At 40.2% G+C, this 26,023-nt stretch overlaps 1 protein-coding gene and 1 pseudogene across 2 annotated transcripts in view; one reads left to right on the forward strand and one right to left on the reverse strand.

Moving 5' to 3' along the window:
• PLCH1 (phospholipase C eta 1) overlaps positions 1-26,023 on the reverse strand; it is a 187,173-nt gene that overhangs the window by 152,211 nt on the left and 8,939 nt on the right. The window lies entirely within an intron of this gene.
• On the forward strand, positions 312-8,733 carry LOC124526491 (40S ribosomal protein S11-like; annotated as a pseudogene).

Genomic DNA, 26,023 nt, shown 5'->3' on the forward strand with positions numbered 1-26,023 from the left:
CTAGTTCTTTCATACTACTGTGTTTAAGATTTTCAACTGCTCTTGGGGCACCTGGGTGGTTGCCAGTTGAGCGTCTGACTTCAGCTCAGGTCATGATCTCACAGTTCATGAGTTCGAGCCCTGCACTGGGCTCTGTGCTGACAGCTCAGAGCCTGGAGCCTGCTTCAGATTCTGTGTCTCCCTCTCTCTGCCCCTTCCCCGCTCATGCTCTGTCTCTCTCTGTCTCTCAAAAATGAATAAACATTAAAAAAATTTTTGAAAGATTTTCAACTGTTCTTAAACATAAGAAAATGTAACTCTTTTCTCAGAAGATGGTGGACATTCAGATGGAGCGTGCCTACCAAAAACAGTCAACCACCTTTCAAAATAAGAGGAAAATCCTGCTTGGAGAAACTGGCAAGTAGAAGTTCCCATGGTACTATAAAAACATGGGTCTGGGCTTCAAGACTCCCAAGGAGGCCACTGAGGGTACCTACATTGACAAGAAATGCCCCTTTACTGGTAATGCCATCTGAGGACAGATTCTGTCTGATGTGGTGACCAAGATGAAGATGCAGAGGGCCACCGTCATCCCCTGAGACTACCTCCACTACATCTGACAGTACAGCTGCTTTGAGAAACACAAGAACATGTCTGTGTACCTGTCCCCGATTCAGGGATGTTCAGAATGGTGACACTGTCACAGTGGGCGAGTGCTAGTCCTTGAGCAAGAGTGTGCACTTCAACATGCTCAAAGTCATGAAGGCCACTGGCACCAAGAAGCAATTCTAGAAATTCTGGGACTATACATCTGCCCACACCCCACACCCCCAAATAAAGTTATTTTCCCAGAAAAAGAAAGAAAGAAAGAAAAAAAGAAAGAAAGAAAGAAAGAAAGAAAGATAACTGAAAAAAATCTATTCATAACACCAACTGAAACCACAAGAATAAACTTAACAAGACATGTAAACAAGCTACATGAAGAAAACTCTTAATCCTCATCAACGTGAAAAAAGACTTAAAATTTGGTGAGTCCTACTTTGTTCCTCAAAGGCAAAACTCAGTGTCTTAAAGTTGGTGATTCTCCTCAGTTATTCCATAAATGCAATGCAATTCCAATTAAAAAAAATCCTAACAGAATTACTTTGGGGACATTCCAGGCTATTTCTAAAATCATCTAGAACAAAAAAACACATGAAAAGAGAAAAAAATTTGAATGAGAACAATGATAAAGAACTTGCCCTACTAGATAGTTCAGAACTAGACTAATTGATCTATGGAATAGAATAAAGTAGACAGTATCATAAGCTTTACCCTTTTTGTGACATAGGGAAATCATAATTTTTAACAAAGTTAAATACCAAGAAATGATCACTGACCTCCCTACTCTAATGTTATATTTGAGCTGATTATGCAAGCTTCATGACAACATTCAAATCAATGTCTTGTAACCTAAAACAAAAGGTTGAGTTGGGGTTCTCTGAGCTTCCTGGGAAAAATATTTTCTGTTCTCTGTAAAAGAAATACAGGTACATAATCAGGCACAATACTAATAGACAAGAGGTCAGAAACTTGGAGCGGAAATGTTAAATTTCACATCAGGTAAATTTACCTACTTGTAGCTAATATATTCCAATTGCAAGACAGTGATCGGATAAAATGTGGAAGGAAGAAGCAGGGTGAATTCTAGAGCAGCTTTGATCAGGGGCAAAGGACAGCAATGTAGACTTCAGGGTCCCGTGTTTTCTCATGAAAGATCTAAGCTAAGAAACTTGGGACCATTGTGTTCTCACCTATTTACTGCAAGAGCCTTCTGGTCTCCCTTGCTCTAGCTTCATCCCTCCCCTCAGTCTCTAAACTGTTGTCAGAGAGATCTTTCTGAAATTCAAATCAGATTAATCTCTCCCCAGCTTAAAACCTTCTCCTTTGGAGTGGGGGGTGAGGGAAGGAGGATAATGTTCAAATTTCTTAGCCTGGATTATGAGGTCTTTAGTATAACACCTGGCCCTGGCCTACTTCTTCATCTTCAATCCTTGCTTATCTACCAGATATAATCCTTCTTATTCTTCAAAGCTTAGTCAAATGTTTCAACCTCCAGAAATCCTTTGCTTACTTCTCTATGCTCAAGCTACCACTGGAATATATTCCTCTATTACAGTGCTACCATAATTACATTGATATAAGCATGTCTTTGCAATATACTATGAATTACTGAAAAAAAGGTTAATACTTTTATTCACTTTCATATCCCCTACCAGCATTTTGTACATAAAGCATTCAATACATCTTTGATTGTACCAATTAACTAGTAGCAGTTATGGATTCCAACAGAAACTCCCCTCCCTTGTACAAAGTAGTTTTCCCCTCCCTTGTACAAAGAATTCAAATGACATAAAGAGAGAAATCACAAGTATCTAAAATGCTTAGCATCTTCTAAAAGCAAAAATCTGTATGATTAAAAAGAGTAGGTCCAGCCATCATCATCTGGGAATAAGAGGGCTCAATTCCAGCCACAGATCTATTTCATGTCACAGAGGAAAATGTACAGCCTGGTTGTTTTGTTTTTGTTTTTTCCTCCTTAAAAGAGTAAGATTGCTATGGTTTCTTCCTGCTCTAGAAATCTAGGACTCATTCCTACATTGACATCAGCATAAGGTATTCAATACACAGTGTGCACCCTGCTGTCATGTAGGTTATACTAAGCCAAAGGGAAAATTAGTGGCAGATGCTACCAAGGTTCTAGGTCAAAGTGTTTTTTATTTGCACTCCAGAACAAATAAAATTTCTCTTCAATTAAAGTAGATGAAATGTGCATTACCCTTATTTCTATATTTATGTCATTTTATATTTCTGTGGTCCTTCCATCTTCCAAATGCTTTCAGAGGCATTATACCAGTAATTCTTATAATAACCTTATGAAGTAAGAAGTAGTATTATCCCCAGTTGCTAAAAAGGAAGTTGGGGTTCATAGACATACAAGATCATAAAAACGCTTGCCTTATATGCCTAAAGCTTCTTCTGACTTCTGTTTTTATGTTGCAATTCAAGTATCTTACAGTATATTGAATGTAGTAAGAATCACTGAGATAACTTCCAACTCAGAGGCTTATTATGTTATACTAAATTTTGAGGCTAATAGTATTTCCCTAAGTATATGCATAAATACACACAATATAGGAGCAAGCGTGAGTTTTACACTTAACACAGTTTTAGCACTACAGATATGGCATCAAAACTCAGGTTTCTTCTCTCTGGTCTTTCTGGCTCTCAAAGAACATTTTTCAACCTTATATCCCCATCATTTGAAACAACTTCCACTAACATCGTTTAATAATAAATACAACTCAGGTTTGGTGAAAATTAGAATCTACTAATTTTAACACACTATGAAAATGAATTGATCTCTTTAATCTAAGATATATCATTTAAAACTGTTCTGGAATTCAGAAGAAAGATTTCTTTAAAAATAGTCTTGCTATCCAGTAAGATTAATACCAAGATAGGCAGTCAGTAGAGAAAAATTTTTCACTCAGCAAAATGAATCATTAACCTGAATAACTGAAAATGTGTTAAGTAACATATGAAATATATGCTCATGAAAAAAAGCTCTGGTAAGACCATCTGTATGTGAAAATATCTACCCTGAAACAAGACACCTTAAATTCATCTACCTTAAAAGCTTATATATGACTAGAAAAACTCATTGCAAACGTCCATACTGTTTCATTTTAACTTTAATTCAGTCTTAAAGATCATTATATGGTCAAAGTAATGGAAGTCATTTTCATCATTACTTCCCTGATGTGCAAAGCAAAAGAAACTTGACAGTATGCTGTGCATTTCAACTTACTCCTATATTCAGCATACGAAAGAGTTGCCAAACATATTAAGACAAAACTCTAAATGGAAAATCCTTCTGACAAACTGCATGTTGAGTTAACCAAATCCCCAAACCCTAACCTATTTCTATATAAAAGATCCTTCCAAGGCTTAGAAAACTCAGTCATGCTCAGAAATCTCATCCATGATCTATATTTTGAATAAAAAGGAAGCATCAATGCTGGTTACTGTGAACATGACACACTGAAGTTGATACCATGAACTAGCAACAATCTCAAGACAGGCTCTCAGCGCACTGGCATGATAAAGTCACATTTGAGTAGACACACATGAATAATCTGAAATGACAGACGAATTTCAGTTTGAAGACAAGTTTAGAAGACATTTCTTGACATGTCATTTATTCTGTCTGAACAGGCAGGAATATTTCTTATAATTCAAGAAGAGTGTCCATCTATTTTAAATTTCTGATCTCCTAACTCACACTTTCAAATGTGTCTCTCATGCTACAGGAGCTGACAGACTCTAAGAACATGATACATGGATTCTGCCTCCATTTTATCTATGCTGAGTACTTATACCATGTCATTTTATAAAGCTAATTATTTTCACTATCCATGACCATCTTTAATTGATACAAATTGGGAATGATTCTGTCCAGATTATTGTAAAAAGTTAAAATACAGCTTTAGTCATTTTCAAACTGAATAAGACTTGGAATGTTAAAATTAAAACTCACTATTCCTAAGTGTCAGGCAAATAAAAATTTTAAGCACATCTATATCCTTGACTTGTAACCTAAGAATACAAATGATTTTGTCACTGACCACTTTATTACAATGTACTCCCAATTCATCAGCATGCAAATTCTACTGTTACAAAAAGTACACATTGGCAAGCAAAAAACACTTTGCCTGATCAAAAATACTTTACCTTTTCATCTCATATCGAAATAGAATACCTCAAATATGTTGTCAAGAGTTCAAATAAATATTTAAACTTAATTAAACATAAGATAAAATAAGAAATATTTACCATCTTTTACTAGGACTATTACACTTACCTTAAAATTAGTAGTATGACTCTTACCTTTTTCTGGACTCAAGTTTTTATACACTTCAAGGTCTGCCATTAAATTTAATATTGTTATACATTATTGGCAAGAGCAGTAAAATTTCTCTCTAAAGGCAAAGCCTTTTTCTGATACACATCTCCAAAAAGGAAAAGAAAAAAAAAAAAAGGCAAAGAAATCCTCAGCAGCCCCAGGAACTTGGCTCATTCTGCCCTTTATGGCATGAGGAGATCTTCACAATCCAGGCTTTACAGTGTGGAGAAAATAAATCCATGAGATATGATTATAGAACTTTGTCCCAAACTGAAAAGCACAGCCAGCTAAGAACACTGGAAGCATCTGCTCAGGGCTGCCGCTATTGTGGGAATGCAGGCGCTGTGGCTACTTTGGGTATGAGACATGCATGCTTAGTGCAGGGCTTAAAACCCTCCAGGCATTATGCACATTTAATGTCTGGGAAGTGTAGGTCTTTAACCATCAAAGAAACCCTCCTCACCTACAGAGGCCATTGAGAAACACTGATTACCATGGTAGTGACGCAGGCTGAATGCAGAAAATGAACATGCACACACACAGAGAAACACACAGAAGCACACACACAGACACGCACACTCTCGGAAGCAAACATCACTCCATTGGAGGCAAAAACAAGCCATTAAAAAATAAGCTATCTGTGGTCCTCTACACTGTACACTACTTTTGTGCCAGTCAGGGTGAGCACATATTATTGACAGCATTGAAGCTTTTCCTTGATTTTTGTCCTTATTCCACACACAAACGTAGCAATGATTATAGAAAAGACTGGAATGTTTCCAACTTAGATTGAACGAGGTGACAGTTTCAAAATACTTGGCAGTAAAGGCTACTTCTCAGGTAAAAATCACATGCCTGTGGGTAAGGGAAGTAGCAAGAATGGGTCTGAGAAAGCCAGTTTTTAGTGAATGAACAAGCATATTATTAAAGTACAATTTTCCCTAAAATATACATAAGAATTATTTGTATGTTTTAATCAACTTCTTCACAGAGATAGGTAGACAGACAGACAAAACAGGCAGGCAGGTCTTTCACAAAGCAATTTACTGTAGTCTTGCATTTAAAAGCTCTAACTAGGTCTCTCCATCCTGAGCATTAACTCCCTTACTCCAGAATTCTCTACTATCAGGGCCCCTTGCCATTTTCTTCTCTCCAGCTTCAGCTGTGCCCCTGAGACTCCCATTACCACCCATTCTGTACATGCCAGCATCAACCCCTCTACTCCACTCCCATTAGGACCACATAGCCCAGATCACTAACCCATCCCTCTCCTCAGAGGCATCAAGCTCTACTCCATTCCTATTCACCTGTTTCCCAACTGAATTGCCCCTCACCCAATTTGCAAACCCCACTGTTTACTCTTAAACACTCTGAGAAATCTGAATGTCAAAGATGTATGTGCAAGTACATATAATTAGGAGATCCTTCTTGCAAGATTGCATCTGATATACACAGAAAGAGAGAGAGAGAGAGAGAGAGACATATACACCTACCCAAAATAGCAGTTAAGAGTCTATGAGCCTATCTGCCTGGGTTCAAATCCTGACTCTGCCACCAACCATCTGTGTGACCATGGGCAAGTTATTTAAATGGTCTGCTCCTCAATTTCTTTATTTGCACAATAGGCATAATAATAGTTCCCATTTCAAATGTTATTGCAGGAATTTAATACACATAAAGTGCTTAGAATCAATTATTTTATATTATGATTATTATTATCATACTATGGTTATTAGTCTTGAAATCCTTTACATCAACACAGAAATGCAGTGGGGTTCATTGTTTAGTCTTAATGAACCAGTACTTTGAAAGTAGAGTGGTACCCCCCAAATTTGAGGTATCTCAGAAATTCCCACTCCTGTTAAATTCAAACGTTTAATACTACCAGATAATCTTATACAAAAAGACAATAGTGTTCCCATAACACAAAATTTGTGCAAAGTGATGGGTTTCTAATTCCTGTGACTTATCAGAACCAAAGCCACCTGAAAAGCAAAAGGCATCTTTCGGTCAATCTCTCACTGCGTCCAGGAAAGAGATGGAGGCCAAAGTGCTCCCAAGGGAGGCTGGGAAAAATCTCCCTTCCCTTTCCCTTCCAAAGATTCCCCACCACAATCTTGTGATGCTAACACAAGGTAGGGTCAGGAGAGAGGAAGGGGGCAAACTGGTCCTCCCCCTCCTCATCCATAGGGAGTTTTCTCCCAATAGGTTCTTCATGCTTCTGGCCCTCTAGCCCTCAAAGCTCCCCAGGCTCCTCCCTAGAAAGGCTCAATCATGAAGCCCACCACCACAGCGATGGGCAGTGCCTCAGGTTTATCCTGAATGGGATGGTGAGCACTCAGCAGCTCCACAGAGCAGGTGGGGGAGCTTTTAGAAAACAGGCATGGCCCATGAGTATGCATTTGACCACCAAGGAAAACTCAAGGATTTTTTAGAGTTCAGAAATATCTACACCTTATTAAATATCCAATTCTTCAGCAGCAGCAAATAATTCTCTATGCAGCCCATTTGAAAGACTCCTTTGAAACACCTATTCTAGGGTTGGCAGAGACACTGGATGACTAACACATTGCCCCCTAGTTACTCCCCAGAGTTCTCCCAGCAGAAGGTCATGTATAAAGTCGAGGTCAACAGGCTTTAAGGGGTGGTGATGCTTCCTTTGACTGGGTCATCCAACAACCATACAGCTTTAGAATTTTTAACTTCTTACCTGAAATTCTCATTTGAAAAGACTGGGCATTTTCCAGATTAGTTCCAGCACAGTAGTTGGCATACAAAATAGGTACCTCATTAGATGTCTCCAATTTCTAATCATTAGACCTAATAGGAAATTCTCTTCCACCAATCAAGTGAAAAAGAAAAGTGTCTCCGAGTTCAGCTTCTCAATTTACAATGAGTGAACGACTTTAAGCCCCATCTGACGACATTTTCCTCACCTTTCACACCTGAGTTCTACTTCAGATTTCTTATAGAAACATCACAGAGTAACAGGCTACAGCATGGGCTTCAGAGTCAGATGGAGGAAAATCTGAGTCCCAGCTTTCATGACCTTGCGGAGTTACGGGTGGGGTGGCCAGGTAAAACAGAACACCTAGTTAAATTCAAATTTTGGATAAACAACAAAAAATTTTTTAGTATAAGTATGTCCCATGCAAAATTTCCTATATTTTTATTTGTTAAATCTGACAACCCAACTGAGGGGGCCTCTCTGAGACTAAAATATCCTCATGTGGAGCCTGTAGCACCCACCTCATAGGGTATTTCTGAAGGGTAAATGAGCTAGTATAGGCCAAGAGCCAACTCCCCGTACCTGGACAAATAAGTATGCAATATCCAGAAGTTAAGTGAATGGCCACTCCAATCACTGGGTGGATATAACTTTATTTAATTAAGTCACATGCTAAAGAGGTTGTACACTATACTGTCTCCACACACACCTCAATCTCACCAGCCACATAATTCCAAATTGAGACCAACTCGGGGCAAAAGCATGGCATATATCTCTGCCTCAAGACTCCCAAGTCCAATTAGAAAGCCTACTGACACCAAACATGGGAGCCACATCACTTCGTGAGGCCATTATTATAAAAGCTACCATTTACCAAACACCATAAACATTACCTTCTCTAATCTTCATGAAAATTCTGCAAGGAGATCTATTAGTATTCTTATTTTAAATTTAGGTAAGGAGACAGATTCAAGTTGGACAAGATGCCCAAGATCATACAGCTGTGCTAGAACCAGAATTCGAACCCAAGCTAACTCTAGGTCAGGCCCTGTCCACCGGCTCCATGTTTCAGGCCAGATGAAAACCATCTAAAGATTTCAGGCCTAAATTCAGAATTCTTCACTCTCCCAATTAGAGAATGTTCCTCATTGTCAGAAGCTGTTAGGGCCTCTGGCTTAGGAACACAGAGATGCTTAGTAAGTAAAATCATCTGGAAAACCATCATTTCAAATTAGCCATGCAATTTTTTATGTTTTTTAAGTTTTGTGTGCATTCAAAGTAGTACAAAAGCAAGCGGAACTCAGTGGTACCTTCACAGTGAAAGAGCCTCTGGGTGGTACCGAGCCACATCCTTGCACAGAACCTGTCCTTTACTCTCAAAGTACCTAGGTAACTTAGTGAAGGGTGGATTTCACAGGAACTTTCACACACTGCTGATAAACTGTAAATTAAGAGCATATATTTTGGGGCGCCTGGGTGGCTCAATTGGTTGGGCGTCTGACTTCAGCTCAGGTCATGATCTCGCGTTTCATGGGTTCGAGCCCCATGTCGGGCTCTGTGCTGACAGCTCAGAGACTCGAGCCTGCTTCGGATTCTGTGTCTCCCCCTCTCTCTGCCCCTCCCCTGCTTGTGCTCTCTGTCTCTCAAAAAATGAGTAAATGTTAAAAAAAAATTTTTTTAAGAGTATAAATTTTAACACACTTATTGCAAAGTCAGGAGGCAATATGCAACAAGAGTCATAGAAATGTTTATATTTATTTTAGTCAATAATCATTACTGCTAGAAAGCTATCATAAAGCTATGAGAAACATAAAAATCTATGTACAAGGATATTTCATTAGTATTAGTTATAAAAATAACTGTCAATCTAAATGCCTATCAACGAGAACGATTACTAAAATATACATTCATATTTTAGAATTCTATCTAGCCATTAACAGTGTTCCAGACATTGCATTACCTGAAGAATGTCTGACATACTATATGAAAAAAGGAGGGGCACCTGGGTGGCTCAGTCGGTTAGGCATCCAATTCTTGATTTTGGCTCAGGTCATGGTCTCATGGTTCGGGAGTTCCAGCCCTATGTCAGGCTCCATGCTGTCAGTGCAGAGCATGCTTAAAATTCTCTCTCTCTCTCTCTCTCTCTCTCTCTCTGCCCCTCCCCTGCTCACACTCACACACACTCTCTCTCTCAAGATAAACAAAATTTTTAAAAAAGAAAAAAGATACAAACTAAATATACGATTTTTATTATGTAAAACGTGTATATAAACACAGAATGGAGGACTAGAAAAATATATGAAAAAGATTAACAATGATATCTCTAGGTATTTTTATTTTCTTCTGAAGCTTAACTATATTTTAATATTTTAGAACTAGCATTTACTTCTTTTGTTCAGGAAACAAAACGACATTTTTTAGAGTACAGCCAGTTTAGTAATACTCAACTAGGGAAGAAATAATCCCTTCCCACTGGTGTATTGAAACAATGAAGAAATGTCTTTGAGAATTACTGACATTTATGGAGCACTGACTACATTTCAGACACTGCTCCTAGCATTGCACATGCCTTATTTCATCCTTACAATGCCTGTACAAGTGAATCAAGTATAATCCTTTCTCTAGTTTCAGATGTGGAAACTGAGGCAGAGAGAAGTCAAGTCACTTCCCTGAGCTGGCCCAGCAAATGAGTCATAGACCTGAGATCTGAATCCCCCACAGCCTGTATTCAGGACCAATGCTCTTCACCACATAAGGCGGTACAGAGATCCTGCGATCTATTTTTTCATCTGAAAGCCTTGTACAGCAGCACATAGAACTATTAGAGCTTAATTCCTTTTATGAAATCTCACTGTGCGCTCAACTACACAGGGAGCCCCAAATCCTCAATATAATGTAGCAAAATCACCCATATAACTACACAAACAGATGAAACCCCAACAAGAATCCTACACATACATACAAATTCAAAGAGCTAGATTTCAGGATACCCCCAAATGGATGCTCAAGGGAGATCCATGCTACCAGGATGAGCGAGCACATTTGCTTCGGTAAGTCAGGGGGATCCTCCACTGCGGCATTATTCTGCCCGAGCCCCCCTTCTTCACCCCAAGCTGGTTCAGGTCATTCTGGGGACACTGGGCACCAGTCCTTCAACAAAATCCCCTGACCACTCTAGACCATCTGTACTTACTAGCTCTCTTAGGCAATACCTGGCTCTCAAGTAGGGGCAGCGCCATCCAGTTAGTCGGTCTATGCAAATCACAGACATCAAAGAAGAGCAGCTAACTGAAGGGTAGAGACCTTTGCCCCTGAGGGTCTATTAATCTATGGGATAGCACTGGAAATCTGCTCTTGGTTTATATTTACAATGGACTCAACTAAGGAAAGCTGCTGCAGTCGTTGCAGATTTGAAGTTACATGGATTAAAAAGAGTAGGGCTCCTATATCCACTCAAACCAGCACAGCACACACCCATGACCTATTCATCACCAATGCATTTAAGGAGATCACTATTATATGAAGCTCAGAAACTCCTGTCAGGACTATCCCAGAAAACTGCTAGAGCTTTTGCATCAAGTGCCATGGAACAAAACGGAATGTTACCATGAGTTCATCTTCAAAGAAAAAGTTAAGGTGCTCCACAAAGGGGTATGTAATGTCCTTAGACGCTCAGTGGCGGTAATCATGATAACCTTGCCACTCCTGTGTGGTGCTTTCCATTCTATCCCTTACAAAGCCCTTTAAGGAACAGATGCCTCAGTGAACCTGACAACAACTATATGAAGTGGGAGAGGCACCAGGATCATCTTGCCTTACAGATGTGGAAGCTGAGCCTCAGAGACTCTTCATGACTTGCCCAAGATCACAAAAGTAACAGCAGGGTGGGAGGGAATACCTGAAACTGGACTTTCTAATCCAAACACAGGGTTCTTCCCCCATATCGTGTATACACCCTTAACATTACTGCCAGCAAGAAATAACTGCTAGACAATAGAGTATAACCAAGAACTGTAAACCCAGTGCTCTACAAAAATGTCATCTGAGAGCCGAGGAAGATCTGGAGGAACACAGGTTTCTATCCAATGACTGTTAAACTATGCTGAGAATGGCAGAAACAAGGATTCTATTTAGGCAGCAGGCTTACCATGGCTGTTTATTCATCACTGGAGACAGAGAACTACGTATTCTTTATTTTTAATTTTTTTTTTCAACGTTTATTTATTTTTGGGACAGAGAGAGACAGAGCATGAACGGGGGAGAGGCAGAGAGAGAGGGAGACACAGAATCAGAAACAGGCTCCAGGCTCTGAGCCATCAGCCCAGAGCCCGACGCGGGGCTCGAACTCACGGACCACGAGATCGTGACCTGGCTGAAGTCGGACGCTTAACCGACTGCGCCACCCAGGCGCCCCGAGAACTACGTATTCTAATGATATGGAACATGTCCTATAGATCACACATGCTTGTCAAATAAACCAGTTTGGATTTCTCCTTCATTAAATACCTGATGTGCATCAGTGGGCAGTAATTGCTACACATTTTTAAACGTCTGAATCCCAAAACAAACTAAGTATTACCCATATTTAATATTGCTATGTTCCACAGGACAGAGATGAGCCACCCTTTGGCCCCACTGCCTCTTTGAAATGATGTTTCCTTGATGATTTATTGATCTCTCTCTCAAGACTCTTGGCGTTAAAATTAACATTCTCATTTTTTTGAAAGATGACTATTGGTCATGTCACTTTAAATTTTATAGGTTAGCATAAAAATTTACAGGCACATCACTATCAGTTTCATGAAGATGTCAATATAATTCAAAATAAAATCCTTGGTAGGCTCAGAGCTTGATTTCAGTTTGAGCTATCCACAAATAACTGAGACCTCACGAGCAAGTTTTTGTACACAGGCCCTGTAAGAAACCCAGGAGCTTGCAGCCAGTGAACACTTAAGGCACTTGAAATGCTTTTGGTAGAGACATGGAAAATGTGAAAACTCAACTGACATTTGAGTTTCATGAATTCATATCTAGATATAAATAAAGGTACCTAGACTTTATAAAGTCAGCATCAATTGTTTAGATATCTACCATCAGTTCTGATCAGTGTTAATTATAACATCAAGAGAGGGGAATTAACCAGAGATAGGTAGGCACATGGGAATCTCTAATAGTTGTTGACAGTGACATATATTAAAACAAGTATCTTCTCTTGGGGCTGAAGCTTTAATTAAATTCTCAAAACTTAAGTAGTGACACATTCAAACTCCCCCACAGCACTCAGGAGACATGTGTATCATTGAACAGAGAAGCCCCTTTACCTCCCCCCTTGGGAGGAGAGACTGGACAGATGGAGTGTAAGAGTCCAGAATTAACCCGAGGTACTCGTACTCTCCAGCACTCCAGCCAAAGCAGGACCATTTGCTTAAATAATAACCATGCTTGTGCCTATCTGATATTTTAGTAGAGGACGTTTTACATGCCTTAATCTGACATCTCTGAGTTTAATAAAAAGTAAATGATATTATCTGCCCAGGCATTGCTTGGCTTACAGTCAAAGAGGGATTATAATATGTGCATTCAAATGGGAGGCACACGTGGTCATCGTAATGCAAACCCCCTTATCCGTTAATACTGAACCCCAGAACACTACCTATACAGCTTGGTCCCACGAGGAGTGCAAACACAAAGATAACCATAGGAGAAAGGAGTGAGGGAAAGGGGAGAAGGAGATTCTAGATTATTAAATGACCTCCCTCTAAGCAAAGCTCTTCTGAGTACAGAGTGGAGAGCAACTCATATCCCTGAATGCAGTCAGTAGTCCCAACAGCTCAGGCCAAACAGACAGCAGCCACATCTCTGGAAAGTGTCATAGGCCACCCAAAGCCAAGGCCTGGTTAAGTAGGGACCAAACTGCAAGGTTCATTCTGCACAGCCAGCTGACCCCAGCCCCAGCCTGCTTCAGAGCTGTTTTTGCCTCTGTGCAGCTGACCAGAGACGCTCTTGAGAACAGGAAGCAGGTTCCAGGGAGAACTGAATGGCCATAAGCACCCTAAAGGACAGGAAGAAGATGCTCTCCTCTGAAACTCTAATCTCATAGTGTCTGGGAAGGATATTTTAACAACAAAATATGACCTTCAGGGCAAGGATGACCTTAAAAGACCGAGGCAGAGAGACCCCGGCCCTCTTTCTGGAAGAAAACCAAGGAAAAGGATTGTACTGACTTCTCTGGTAACAATTTTCAATATGTCACAATGCAAACATTATCACAACAGTCTAAATTCCTAACCTAAATTACTCTACAGAATTGAAAAGTCGACCCCTTTGTTGCTTTCTTGATGAGACAGAATATGGTCATCCTCCACACCTTCAACAGTGCATTTCCCACGTATTCCTTTCCAGTCTCTCTTCCCTGGGTCAAGTAATGTCATTTCTTTAGCCTTTCTTTCTTCTTCTATTACTTCCCCCAACAACAATCCTGGCTTATTGATCTTTTTTTCTGCCTAATAGCCATCCTATGTAGGTGGGACATAGCTACAGGGAGGACTACAACATAAACTCCGAAAAAAGGAACAGTAAATTTCCTGTTTACAGATGCACTCCCGGGGCCTAGAGTGCGTCAGGCCAGTTGTGGGCACCAAGGAGGTCTGAGAGCAGGGAGACCCACCTGAACACAGAAGCTCAGATTCCAGAAAGCTGTCCAACTGCCAGGAAGACTCTGGGAATAAAGCAGGACCTCAGACCCCAAAGAATGATGGAAGGAATCCAAAACTGGGGAGCATGAAGAAAACCAGTTACTGCGATAGGAGTATATGTTAAGGCTGAATGAGGGAACGACCACAGGAAGTCTTTTCTCTATAAATCTGAGAGAAGATGAAGATGGAAACTACTCATGGGCTGTTTGTTCCCTTGACACAAAAATTATTATCAACTTATTAAAGTTTCCCAAATGGCCTTCTAGTAAACACATTAGCCCAGAGATTTAGGATGAGAGAGAGAAACAGCCTATGGTACCAAAAGAAGGTAGAGATCCTTAGAAGAAAAGGAGAAAGGGAGTTCCAAACCGAAAGAAATTAAGCACAGTGGGGCGAGAGTTAGGGGCACGGAGTAGTTGAAAACTATGTGACAGCTATCAGATATGGAATCAAAACGACACAAGTTCAAATCTTGTTCCCACCAGCTAGCTCAGCAACCTGAGCCAAATTATTTTAAATTCCCCTAAGCCTCAGTTTCCGTATCTACAACAGTACCTACGGTATCAGATTCAGAAGTTCCTAGCCCAGTATAAAAGTCCTCTAAGCAGGACCAGCTACATAATCTCTGGGTCCAGTACAAACTGAAAACATGGGCCTTTGTTCAAAAATAAAGAATTTTAACAGGGCACTTGGGTGGCTCAGTTGGTTAAGCCACCGACTCTTGGTTTCAGCTCAGGTCATGATCTTCACAGTTCGTGAGTTCAAGTCCTGTGTCAGGCTCTGCGCCAGCAGTGTAGATCCTGCTTGGGATCTTCTCTCTCCCTCTCTCTGCCCCTCCCCTGCTCCTGCGCTTTCTCTCTCTCTCAAAATAAATAAACTTAACTTTTTTTAAATTTTTTTTAACGTTTATTTATTTTTGAGACAGAGAGAGACAGAGCATGAACGGGGGAGAGGGCAGAGAGAGAGGGAGACACAGAATCGGAAGCAGGCTCCAGGCTCCAGCCATCAGCCCACAGCCCGACGCAGGTCTCGAACTCAGCGACCGCGAGATCGTGACCTGAGTTGAAGTCGGATGCTTAACCGACTGAGCCACCCAGGCGCCCCAATAAACTTAATTTTAAAAAAATAAAGAATTTCAAGATGGCAATGGTAAAGCATTAAAGCAAGGACCCGTCACACACACCTCGGGCCAGCCCAACCCTGAGAACTTAGTTGTTGTGTTTTTTGTTTTTTTTTTTAAGATTTTTTGTTAAATGTTTTATTTATTTTTGTGAGTGCACAAGCAGGGGAGGGGCAGACAGAGAGTGACGGACAGAAGATCCAAAGTGGGCTCTGCACTGACAGCAGCAAGCTGTATGTGGAGCTTGAACTCACAAACTGCGACATCATGACCCGAGCCGAAGTCTGTGTCACTCAACGAACTGAGCCACTCAGGTGCCCCATTTAGTAGTTTTTATGATGCCATAGCATGTTCTCTATGGTTGTTAGTGTCCTTCCCCAGGTCTGTTTCCCTATAGAGATCAGATTTAAAAAAAAAAAAAAAAAAAAAAAAAAACTTTCAAAAATAAAGGACCTAAAAAAACATTTAAAGGGCCTTACCAATTTTAAATTAACTTAAATTGATAATCGTGCCATGATTATAAAAGGTAATATCCCCATTCTTAGGACATATATACTGTGGTATTTAGGGGCAGACCATGAGGTATGGAACTTATTTTCAAATTATTCATAAAAAATAATTTGTGTGTGTGTGTATGTGTGTAGAGAGTGAGTGTACAAGTTTGTAATGATAAAGCAAATGGTGTTAAAGTTAACAGTAAGTAGGGCACCTGGGTGGCTCGGTCGGTTAAGAGTCCAACTTCAGCTCAGGTCATGATCTCACGGTTTGTGAGTTCATGCCCTGTGTCAGGCTCTGTGCTGACAGCTCAGAGCCTGGAGCCTGCTTCAGATTCTGTGTCTCCCTCTTTCTCTGGCCCTTGCCCACTCATACGCTGTCTCTGTCTCTCTCTCTCAAAAATAAATATTTTTTTAAAAATTAAAAAGCAAGTTATCAGTAAGTAAATCTGGGTAAACACAAATGAAGTTGCTTTGTTGTATTCTTATTCTTGCAACCTCAATTCTTGAGGAGCCAATTACTTCCAAAGAAAAAGCTTCCATAACATAAAGTTCCCACGTGAGCTTGGGGGGCGTGGAGACAGAGGAAGAGAGCAACAGCAAAGGAGAGGCAACGCTGTAAGCTCTATACAGACAGGGTCCATTTCAACTTTGTTAACTGCAGAATTCCAGCATAGAACTTAGGTCAACAAACACTTAAGGCAGGAAGCAGAAAGGAAGCAACATCCTGTGCTCAAACTAGCTTGGGGAATAAGGACCCGGGGCAGGGACAGATGGTTGATAGTTATACCAGCACTTGGGACCCAGCAAGCTGCCTCCATTTAGCATGAGACCAAGAATCGTGTGAATATGGGCGAACAGTAGCACATGGTGTGTACCACCCCCTGCACCACACTGAACAGGGCCTCAGTTCTTATCACTTGCTAATAGTTCAGGCAAACTCATCTTAGGCCCACCATTTGACCTTCCCAGGCTTCAGGATCCTCACTGACAGAATGTGGGAGATTACGAGTGCATTCACTTACTGGGCATCTCCCATATGCCAGGCCCTAAAGTCACATTCCCTGTTCTCTACAGCTTTCATTCTAGAAGGATCTCACAAACTGGATGCAGATTTTCTCGAGATCCTTGTGGTCTTTTCCAGCCCTGAAAATTCCACACAAAAACTATGGGGCTTTTTACTTAAAAAATAGCACCAATATTATGGTATAACCACTCTCTGAAGTAGTCATAGAAAATGGAAAAAAAAAAATAGGGGCGCCTGGGTGGCTTAGTCAGTTAAGCATCTGACTTTAGTTCAGGTCATGATCTCAGTTTGTGGGTGCGAGCCCCATGTCGGGCTCTGTGCTGACAGCTTAGAGCCTGCTTCAGATTCTGTGTCTCCCTCTCTGCCCCTCCCCCACTCATACCCTGTCTCTCAAAAATGAATAAACATTAAAAAAAAAAAAGAAAATGCATACTCTCCTAAAGGTGAAAATATATTCAAGTGGCCTATGTTTAACTTTTTTAAATTTATTTTTATTTTAGAAAGAGAGAGAGTCAGAGGAAAGAGAGAGAGAGAGAGAAAGAGAGAGAGAATCCTAAGCAGGCTCAGAGCACAGCCTGACATGGGGTTTGATCCCAAGACCCTGGGATCATGACCTGAGCCGAAATCAAGAGTTGGATGCTCAACCAACTGAGCCACCCAGGAGCCCCTATGGTTAACTTTTTTTTTTTTAAATCTACATACACATGGGCAGTGAAATGCTTGAGAACATACACAATTAAGCCTTCTACCAATAATCAAGTTGATTTTTAGCTACCAAAATTCTTGTTCCTTAACAAGGTATACAAATAGTAAGAATTTCAAAAATTTAATAAAGCTCTGTGGCTAGAAAAAAAGAACATTATAAAAGATAGAAATACTTTTTAAAGCAATAAATTTAGCAATGAGAAAAATAACTGTAAAGTGTAGAATAATAATTAGTATTAAAATTAAAACATCCGAAGTGTTTTAATTTTCTGCTTCATTAGTCCTCCTCATTCACAGTCAACTGGCATAAAAATGGTTACAAAGGCTAATTTTGTTAAAGACCTTGGAGAAAAGAGGAAAGAATTGCTCCTTCATGAATACTAAAGATGATAAAATAGGAAACCAATAACATTTTATCACTTTATAGAAATTAATCTAATTTAAAAATAATTTAGTACTATGCTTTATGCAGAACTTGTTATGTATCCAAGAAAAAAATTTATAATATTAGTATCATGGTACCTACAGTTGCCAGATATTAAACATCTGCACTGATTTATATAATTTCGGACAAATGGTAAGGGACAAGAGATCAAAAATATAATTAAAGATTCAAAATAAGAGGCATATGAAAATAGTATTTCCCAGATGGATTCTCAGGAGCTAAAGTGGGAGCACAGATCTATGAAAGTTGGTCTCAAACACAGGCTGCAAGTTGAGATGCCAAGTATTTGTCCTTCAAAAACCATCCTCATGGACTCTGACGTAATTCACAAAGATCTGGACACTCTATTATTTTTTGGTAGATGCAAAGAGGGACCACTTTAACAAGTTAACTTCTACAACTAAAGGCCATTCTTCTACAGTTTTACAGAGCAGCAGCTTTAAAAGCTTTATCCTTAGAAATGAAAAATGTTCTAAATGTCCTTTGGATTCATGGAGTCAACACTTTACCAGATAGTAAATTACCAGATAGTGAAATCATTACTTGATCCAAATGCTACATGGATTATATTACTCTATTTGTAAAGTTCAGCACCTGGCTCCCCACAGAGAGTTAATAATCATTTATTAGCTACGAAGACAGATACAAAAGTCACTTGGATGCCACCGGGTGGGGAGAGCCCTGTCTCATGGAACCCTGCTGCCCTCAATGAAGGGCCAAACAGGGCCAATGCCCAGAACTTTCTGCCCTGTTGTTGCATCTCTGCAATGAATATCTTCTTAGTCACCTGGCTAATACACAGAGGCTTTGAAATGCTTTCAGGTAAAATTCCTTTTATGTCACAATATTCCAATGCTGTAAAGAGCTAACCATTTCCCTTAACCAGAAAGTGAAGAGATTTACAAGAGGTATCCTGCAGAAAATCCACATAGCATTTCATAATACTTAGCTCAGATCATAAAGACCAGTTGAACTGGATTAGCAGAAGGTTGGCATTTAGAATTAACTCTGCCAATAGCTGGTTGGTATGAATATGAACCAGTCACCTTCTTATCTATTAAAAAAAGCGGTTTTAGTGAGAGGTTTATAACAGATTACTTTGAAATATGATAAAAACTAAGGACTGTGTTCATAGAAGGATGCACAAATGTATACATATATACATAGCATGTTTTGAATAATGTTCAATGATTTCACTAATGTCCTGAATCCCAGTCACAGGTCCAGTTTGGAATCCTTCAATCAGATGGCTTCCCAAGTCCTTGCTAGTTCTGATATGCCATGCATCATTGCAGACCAGGGTATTGCTTATATCCTCAGCTATACCTTCCTAGGTTTAGACATAGGAGGTTCATATTTTTAAGTCCATTCTACAAAGAAAATTACCTGGGCATTTATAGCTTCATGTCTCCCACTTGAAAATCTGAGCGCTGTGGGGGAACCTGGGTGGCTTAGTTAAGCGTCTGACTCTTGGTTTCAGCTCAGGTCATGGTCTCATGGTTTGTGAATTCGATTCCTGCATCGGGCTCTGTGCTGACAGTGTAGAGCCTGCTTGGGATTCTGTCTCCAACTTTCTCTGCCCACCCCCCCTGCTCTCTCTCCCTCTCTCAAAACAAATAAGCTTTTAAAAAAATTTTTTAAAAAGAAAATCTGAGCATTGGGATAGCATTTGGGGGTCTCTGTCTTTAACTATATCCCTTGCAGACAAGTTTCCACCATCCAAATGTATCATTTGGTGGGAAACAGTTCTTCTCTTCCGCCTAACTCCCTTCCTCTCCCAATTCTTCCTTGGAGGTAGGAATATGCTCAAGGGCTCACACCTAAGCCCAGTGGATCTCAGAGAAGTGTTTACACTTTACAGTGTATACAAATCACCTGGGTATCATGTTAAAATGCAGATTCCAAATCAGTAGGTACCAGGTGCAACTCAGAGTCTGCATTTCTAACATGTTCCCAAGGACCACTACAGCTGATACCAGTTCTCAGCCCCCGTGCACTGGTTCCCTAAGCGTTCTTCTCAGCTTAAAGGCAACTCACATTGGTGTCTCTGTGGAGTTCTTCAGTAGCCCCTAAAAGATCTAGAAGCCTTTTTAAAACACGCAAACCCACACCCTCAATTGCTTTAAAAGAAAAAAGTTTGTGTAACACATCATTGTATCAAAGTAGAGAAACCCCAGGATTTAAGAGTCTGACAAACCTGGGTTTGAACACCATAATCTAACAATGTGGTCTGATAGCAAATTGTTTACTTCTCTGAGTCTCATCTGTAAAACTGTCTTGTTGAAAGACTCAAGAGAGAGAATGCTGGTAAAGCAACCACCATCACCAATTTGATTCAGGATTAACTCAAATTCCCTGATGGTGCCCCAAGATTATTCAAATGTAGAATCCATGGATTCCTCCTGACTAGGTCTAAATTTAGTTATCTTAACACTAGCCCCAAATTGCTGTGTCCGCCATACAACCCCATTTGCAAAGAAGGAGGTATCAGGCAGCACACAAGTGATCCAAGATTTCTCATTCACACTCTGAAACTTCTAGAAATAACACAGGGGTCCTCAGCATTAATTTTCTCACACGAAGAGAGATTAGGGGTGAAACAGATGTCTACAAGGGCTGACCAAGTTTGCCATCTACAAAAAAATGTATGTGTTTCTCTAAGTTTCTAGGTACCCCCGTTTTCCAAGGTAGTTAGGCAAACAATTCTAATGATATGCAGGATTACATCTGATGTATTCCAAATGATGGCACTGTTCCCTCTAATTCCTGTGTTTCATTTTTATTTCTCTATCAATTCTTAAATTATCCTGCTGTGAACTGGGTAGTAATCATTATGGATTAATCACAACAAAATACTATTTATATGTTCTTTGTTACCTATTCTTCTTAGGAACCTTCCCAAAGTATTTCTGTTCATCATCAGGAGGCCATGGATAACATTGTGAGATCAGTTAACGCTCAAAGGTTCATTTTTGTATCATGTAACAGATATATTGGCTATAAAGACAAATCACGGGACACTAAGAAAACATGATATTAAAAAAGAGTAAGAAGTGGGGCGCCTGGGTGGCGCAGTCGGTTAAGCGTCCGACTTCAGCCAGGTCACGATCTCGCGGTCCGTGAGTTCGAGCCCCGCGTCAGGCTCTGGGCTGATGGCTCAGAGCCTGGAGCCTGTTTCCGATTCTGTGTCTCCCTCTCTCTCTGCCCCTCCCCCGTTCATGCTCTGTGTCTCTCTGTCCCAAAAATAAATAAACGTTGAAAAAAAAAAAAAATTTAAAAAAAAAAAAAAGAGTAAGAAGTAAGGGTACCTGGGTGTTTCAGTTGGTTAAGTGTCCAACTTTAGCTCAGGTCATGACCTCATGGTTTGTCAGTTCAAGCCCCGCACTGGGCTCCGTGCTAACAGCAAAAACCCCACTTCGGATCCTCTGCCGTCTTCTCTCTGCCCCTTCCCCATTCATGCTCACGCTCTCTCTCTCTCTCTCTCTGCCCCCCTCTCTCCCCCCTCTCTCTCTCCCCTCTCTCTCAAAAATAAATAAACGTAAAAAAATATGAAGTCTGTTAGGAAAATATGAAGGTGAGCATAACACTTGCCCCCCCACATACACACACACAACGCCTCTGCATAAAAATCAAGATTTTCAAGCATCCCTTTTGCCCGGAATAAAGAAAAATTACATACTGAATTATATCAGTAAACTAATACCTGATTTAGCTTACTATCATTACCAATCAATGTTTCAGTCAATCAACAACTTTAGTCCGCGGGGTACCTGGGTGGCTCAATACATTAAGCATTCAACTCCTGGTTTTGGTTCAGGTCATGATTTCAGGGTTCATGGGTTCAAGCCCCACATCGGGCTCTGGGCTGACAGTGTGGAACCTGCTTGGGATTCTCTTTCTCCCTTTATGTGGGGAAATAGGTTCTACTTACATAAATGGGTAAGAAGAAAATCTTAGGGCAGAAAGACACCACCACAGGATGAATGCACTCGAGGTTAGCTAGCGAGATATTGTAATGGGATCATGAGTAACTTGTTATACCACCTGCAAGAAATTGCTTCCCAGCTGACACCAATGTACCTTGATCACAAACTCCACTTTCCTCCCAGACCCTTTGCTTCTTAGGTAGGCAAGTTAATGATTACTATCTGATTGTTTTCTCCATGTTCATGTGTGTAAGATCCTATTTTCTTCATGTTCTCCACGTGGGTAATAACTTGTTTTCTCCATGTTCATCACGTGTATAAGATCTTGTTTTATTAACATTCACCACGAGGATAATGTCTTGTGAGCTCAACAAAATACGGAGAGGATGCTCCTATTCAGGGCTCTTGTCTCCTCCGGGACATTAGCCTCTCTCATATTCAATTCTGCATCCGCTCTCTTGCTGGATAAGAGAGAACTCCAGACTCATAGTCTGTGACACCTTTCTCTCTGCCCCTCCTGCATTTGCGTGCACTCTCTCAAAATAAATAAACTTTAAAAAACAAAATACAACTTTAGTCTACTGATTCTCACCCCTCCTAGTGCATCAAACTCACTTAAAGATAAATATATAGAGATATAGAGGTATAGATATATACCTAGATAAAAATGTAGATATAAGGAATCAGTGAATTAAGATATCTGGGTCCCACACCAAAGAGATTATTTTACTGGACTGAACTAGACCCCAAGCATCAATATTTTTTAGATTCTAATGTATAACTAGAGTTGAGAATTGCTACTTAATCTTTGGTTTTTCAATCATTTTAAGAAAGCAGAGACTTAAAACACATACTGAGGGGTGGCTGGCTGGCTCACTTGGTACAGCATGCAACTCTTGATCTCAGGATTTTAAGTTCAAGCCCCACATCGGACGCAGAGCTTGCTTTAAATAAATAAATACATAAATAAATAAATAAATAAATAAAACACATACTGAGATTACTGTTTTCTGTTTCTTTGATCTTTTCTATACTCTCCAACTTGTTTTTACAGTGAGGCTGCATTGCTATCACCAGAAAAATAAAATGGAAAAAAAAAATTTTAAGGAAACCAGCATCCACAAAATCCCAAGCATAAATGACCCTTCTACATTTTCCCTCTTCCTCAATAGTCACACTATTTGTGTCCATATCCTTCTTATTAGATGTCCCCTCTTCCCATACTTTTATGATTTAGTACAATACAGGCTATCATAGAAAATAACCATTATCAAATTCATGAATTCTATAGCTCTGTATCTGCCACCTTAAGTCCGGGGTTTTCAATCCACCAGAATCTAATTGGCTGCCCATTGGCATCTCCCGGGGAGTTCTAAAAATTCCCCCACATCCTGGACACACCCCAGACCAATTAGATGAGAATCTCGGAGTGGGACACACAACAGTTTTATATCCCCAGGTGACTCCAACGTGCAGCCAAGGCTGGGAACCAGTGGCTTTAAGAGTTAATTAATACAAGTCTCCACATCTAGCAGTAAGCTCCTGCTAGCTTAAAAGCACAATACCTTGGTGTAATTTCAAAGAATGGTCATTTGTGAATATGCATCGATGTTCAATTTCAGGTTGGCAAGGAATAAAAATAGACACTAAATAATAAATGTGTTCACTGTTCTCCCTTTTAATTGGACATAAGTCACCATCTTTTGTAGTTAAATATGAAAAAGTCTAAGAACACTGTCACATATTCTGACCCAGTTATAAAATAGGCAAAACAAAATTGGACAAAAAATGTTTTCACAAACTCTGCATTTATCTTACTCAGGTCAGTGTTATTTCTGAGTGACTTTGCTACTTGGTAGTCAGAATTATACTCTTATATTGCTTGAGATTCTTAGATGAAAGACCTAGGTGCTGACCATTCTTCTTGTTTGTAAATCTGAAATAAAGTGCATCTGCTAAAGTTTTAAAGAAATCCTGTTCTGTTTGATTATTCTTCTCATGTACCCCCAGGCCTCCTATCCTCCTCTTTTACAGAGAAAACTGGTGCTTTTGTTTTGGTGCAGGTCTGTTCTATGCTCTCTGGGGTAAGAATTAGCCCACAGACAACACTCACTTCTGTGGAATGAACATTTTTCAGACACAAGAAGCAGAGAATTTTAACAGTATGCAAAATACCGCAATTAAACAGGTTTTGCTGATAGTGTTATTTTAATGAGTGAAACCTCCATATTCAGAGTTGAATAAAATAAACACACATATGACCAACATGGAAATTCTGGAGGGTAGTCTTAAATGAATTCAAAAAGTCTAAAATTCTTTTAAAGAAATGGGTTTGTCCTTTTCCACTTCAAGCCATTACACATCTGTAATAATCTCTTTTAAAGCACACTCGGATTCTCAGCAGAAGTGGCCTTTTCCTTCTCAGTCTCAGGAAGGAATGGTTTATGGGTATTGCTTTGTTTTCTAAGGCAAAAGCATGAGTGAAGGAAAGAAGAGGGTCTGCAGCCAGAGAACTGATGCATTCCACAGCACAAAGATTAAAAGCTTAGCTCAGAATGCAAAAATAATGAAACAGTAGGTGGTTCTTATCTCCCCTCTTGAGTGAATTCACTCTGCAGTATTTTACTGAGCACCTACTATAATGTATGCAACGTACTGTACAACGTACCAGAGATGGAAGTCAGAAAAGTCTCTATTCTCCTGGGACTTAGAAGGAATGGGGCGGACAGAAATTAAACTGGTTTTCATGAAACTATTGTATTACCACAGGGATAACACAGTGAGTCAGCAGTGCAGGGCGACAGGAGAGCCTAAAACAGGAGCCTGACCTAGTCTGGGAAGTCAGAAAAGGCTTCTCTGCAGAAAGGACCTTTACTCTGGGATCTGAAGGAGGAGTTGAAAGCTGGACAAGTGAAGGAGTGAGTTTTGTGAGCATGGAATGCAAAAGTCCACACAGCCAGGGCATAATGAAGGAGGGGAAGAGCAAGTTGAGGCTGGCGAGGCCAACTGGTACCAGCGGGACGGTGGAGTTCTGCTGCAGACGTGAGTCTGAGGGTCCGGACGGCATCAGCAGAGTGTCAACTGAGAGGGTGGACATCTGGGTATGGAGCACCGAAGGGCAGTCTAAACCAGGGTGCACCGTTGGGAGTTACTAGCATGTGGACGGGAGCTGAAGCTGCGGAAGGGTGAAACCACTCCACACTAGGCCACGAGCCTTAAATATGAGATCTGAATATCCTTTGACACCAAGAGTTTGCACTTGTAATAACCTCAGACATGCTTGCTGAGCGAAATGAGCCCTAAGGTAATACATAAAGTATCAAAGGTCTATTGGGATGACTTTTCATTTACACAATACAAAAGAACAAACTACAATTTTTTATTTATTTTATTATTTTAGAGTGAGCAAGAGAGCGTGGCAGAGGGGCAGAGAGAGAGAGACAGAGACAGAGAAAATCTCAAGCAGGCTCCAAGTTCAGCACGGAACCTGATGTGGGGCTTGATCCCACGACCCTGGGAACATGACCTGAGGTGAAATCAAGAGTTGGCCGCTCAACTGACTGAGCCACCCAGGTGTCCCCAAACTGCAATTTTTAACCTCTGATTTGATAGCTGCAAAATAGAAAGGTATTGTGACTACAAATGCAATCACTAATAATTATTACTGTGGTCCAAGAAAAAAAAAAAACCTGGATCTTTTTTGAAACTAAATTAAATAATTATGTTGCCCTGAAACAACCCTGAATCTACTCACGGAAAGACATTTCATCCTCCCATCAATCTCTGTGCATACATTAGGCACAGAGGAGGAAAAGACAATTGGGAAAATGAGAGAGCAGGGGAAAATTAATTATAATTATGGAAATGCAGCTTAAAGAACAAAGGCTTAAATTTGTAACACAGGTCTAAGGGGAAATAATTCTCATGAGCAACCATTTACAATGTGAGAAGTCTGCAAA

This window comes from Lynx rufus, unplaced genomic scaffold (assembly GCF_022079265.1).
Source record: "Lynx rufus isolate CCGP_SWC_20201006 ecotype Redwood Valley unplaced genomic scaffold, mLynRuf1.p SCAF_5, whole genome shotgun sequence".
Taxonomy (NCBI): Eukaryota; Metazoa; Chordata; class Mammalia; order Carnivora; family Felidae; genus Lynx; species Lynx rufus.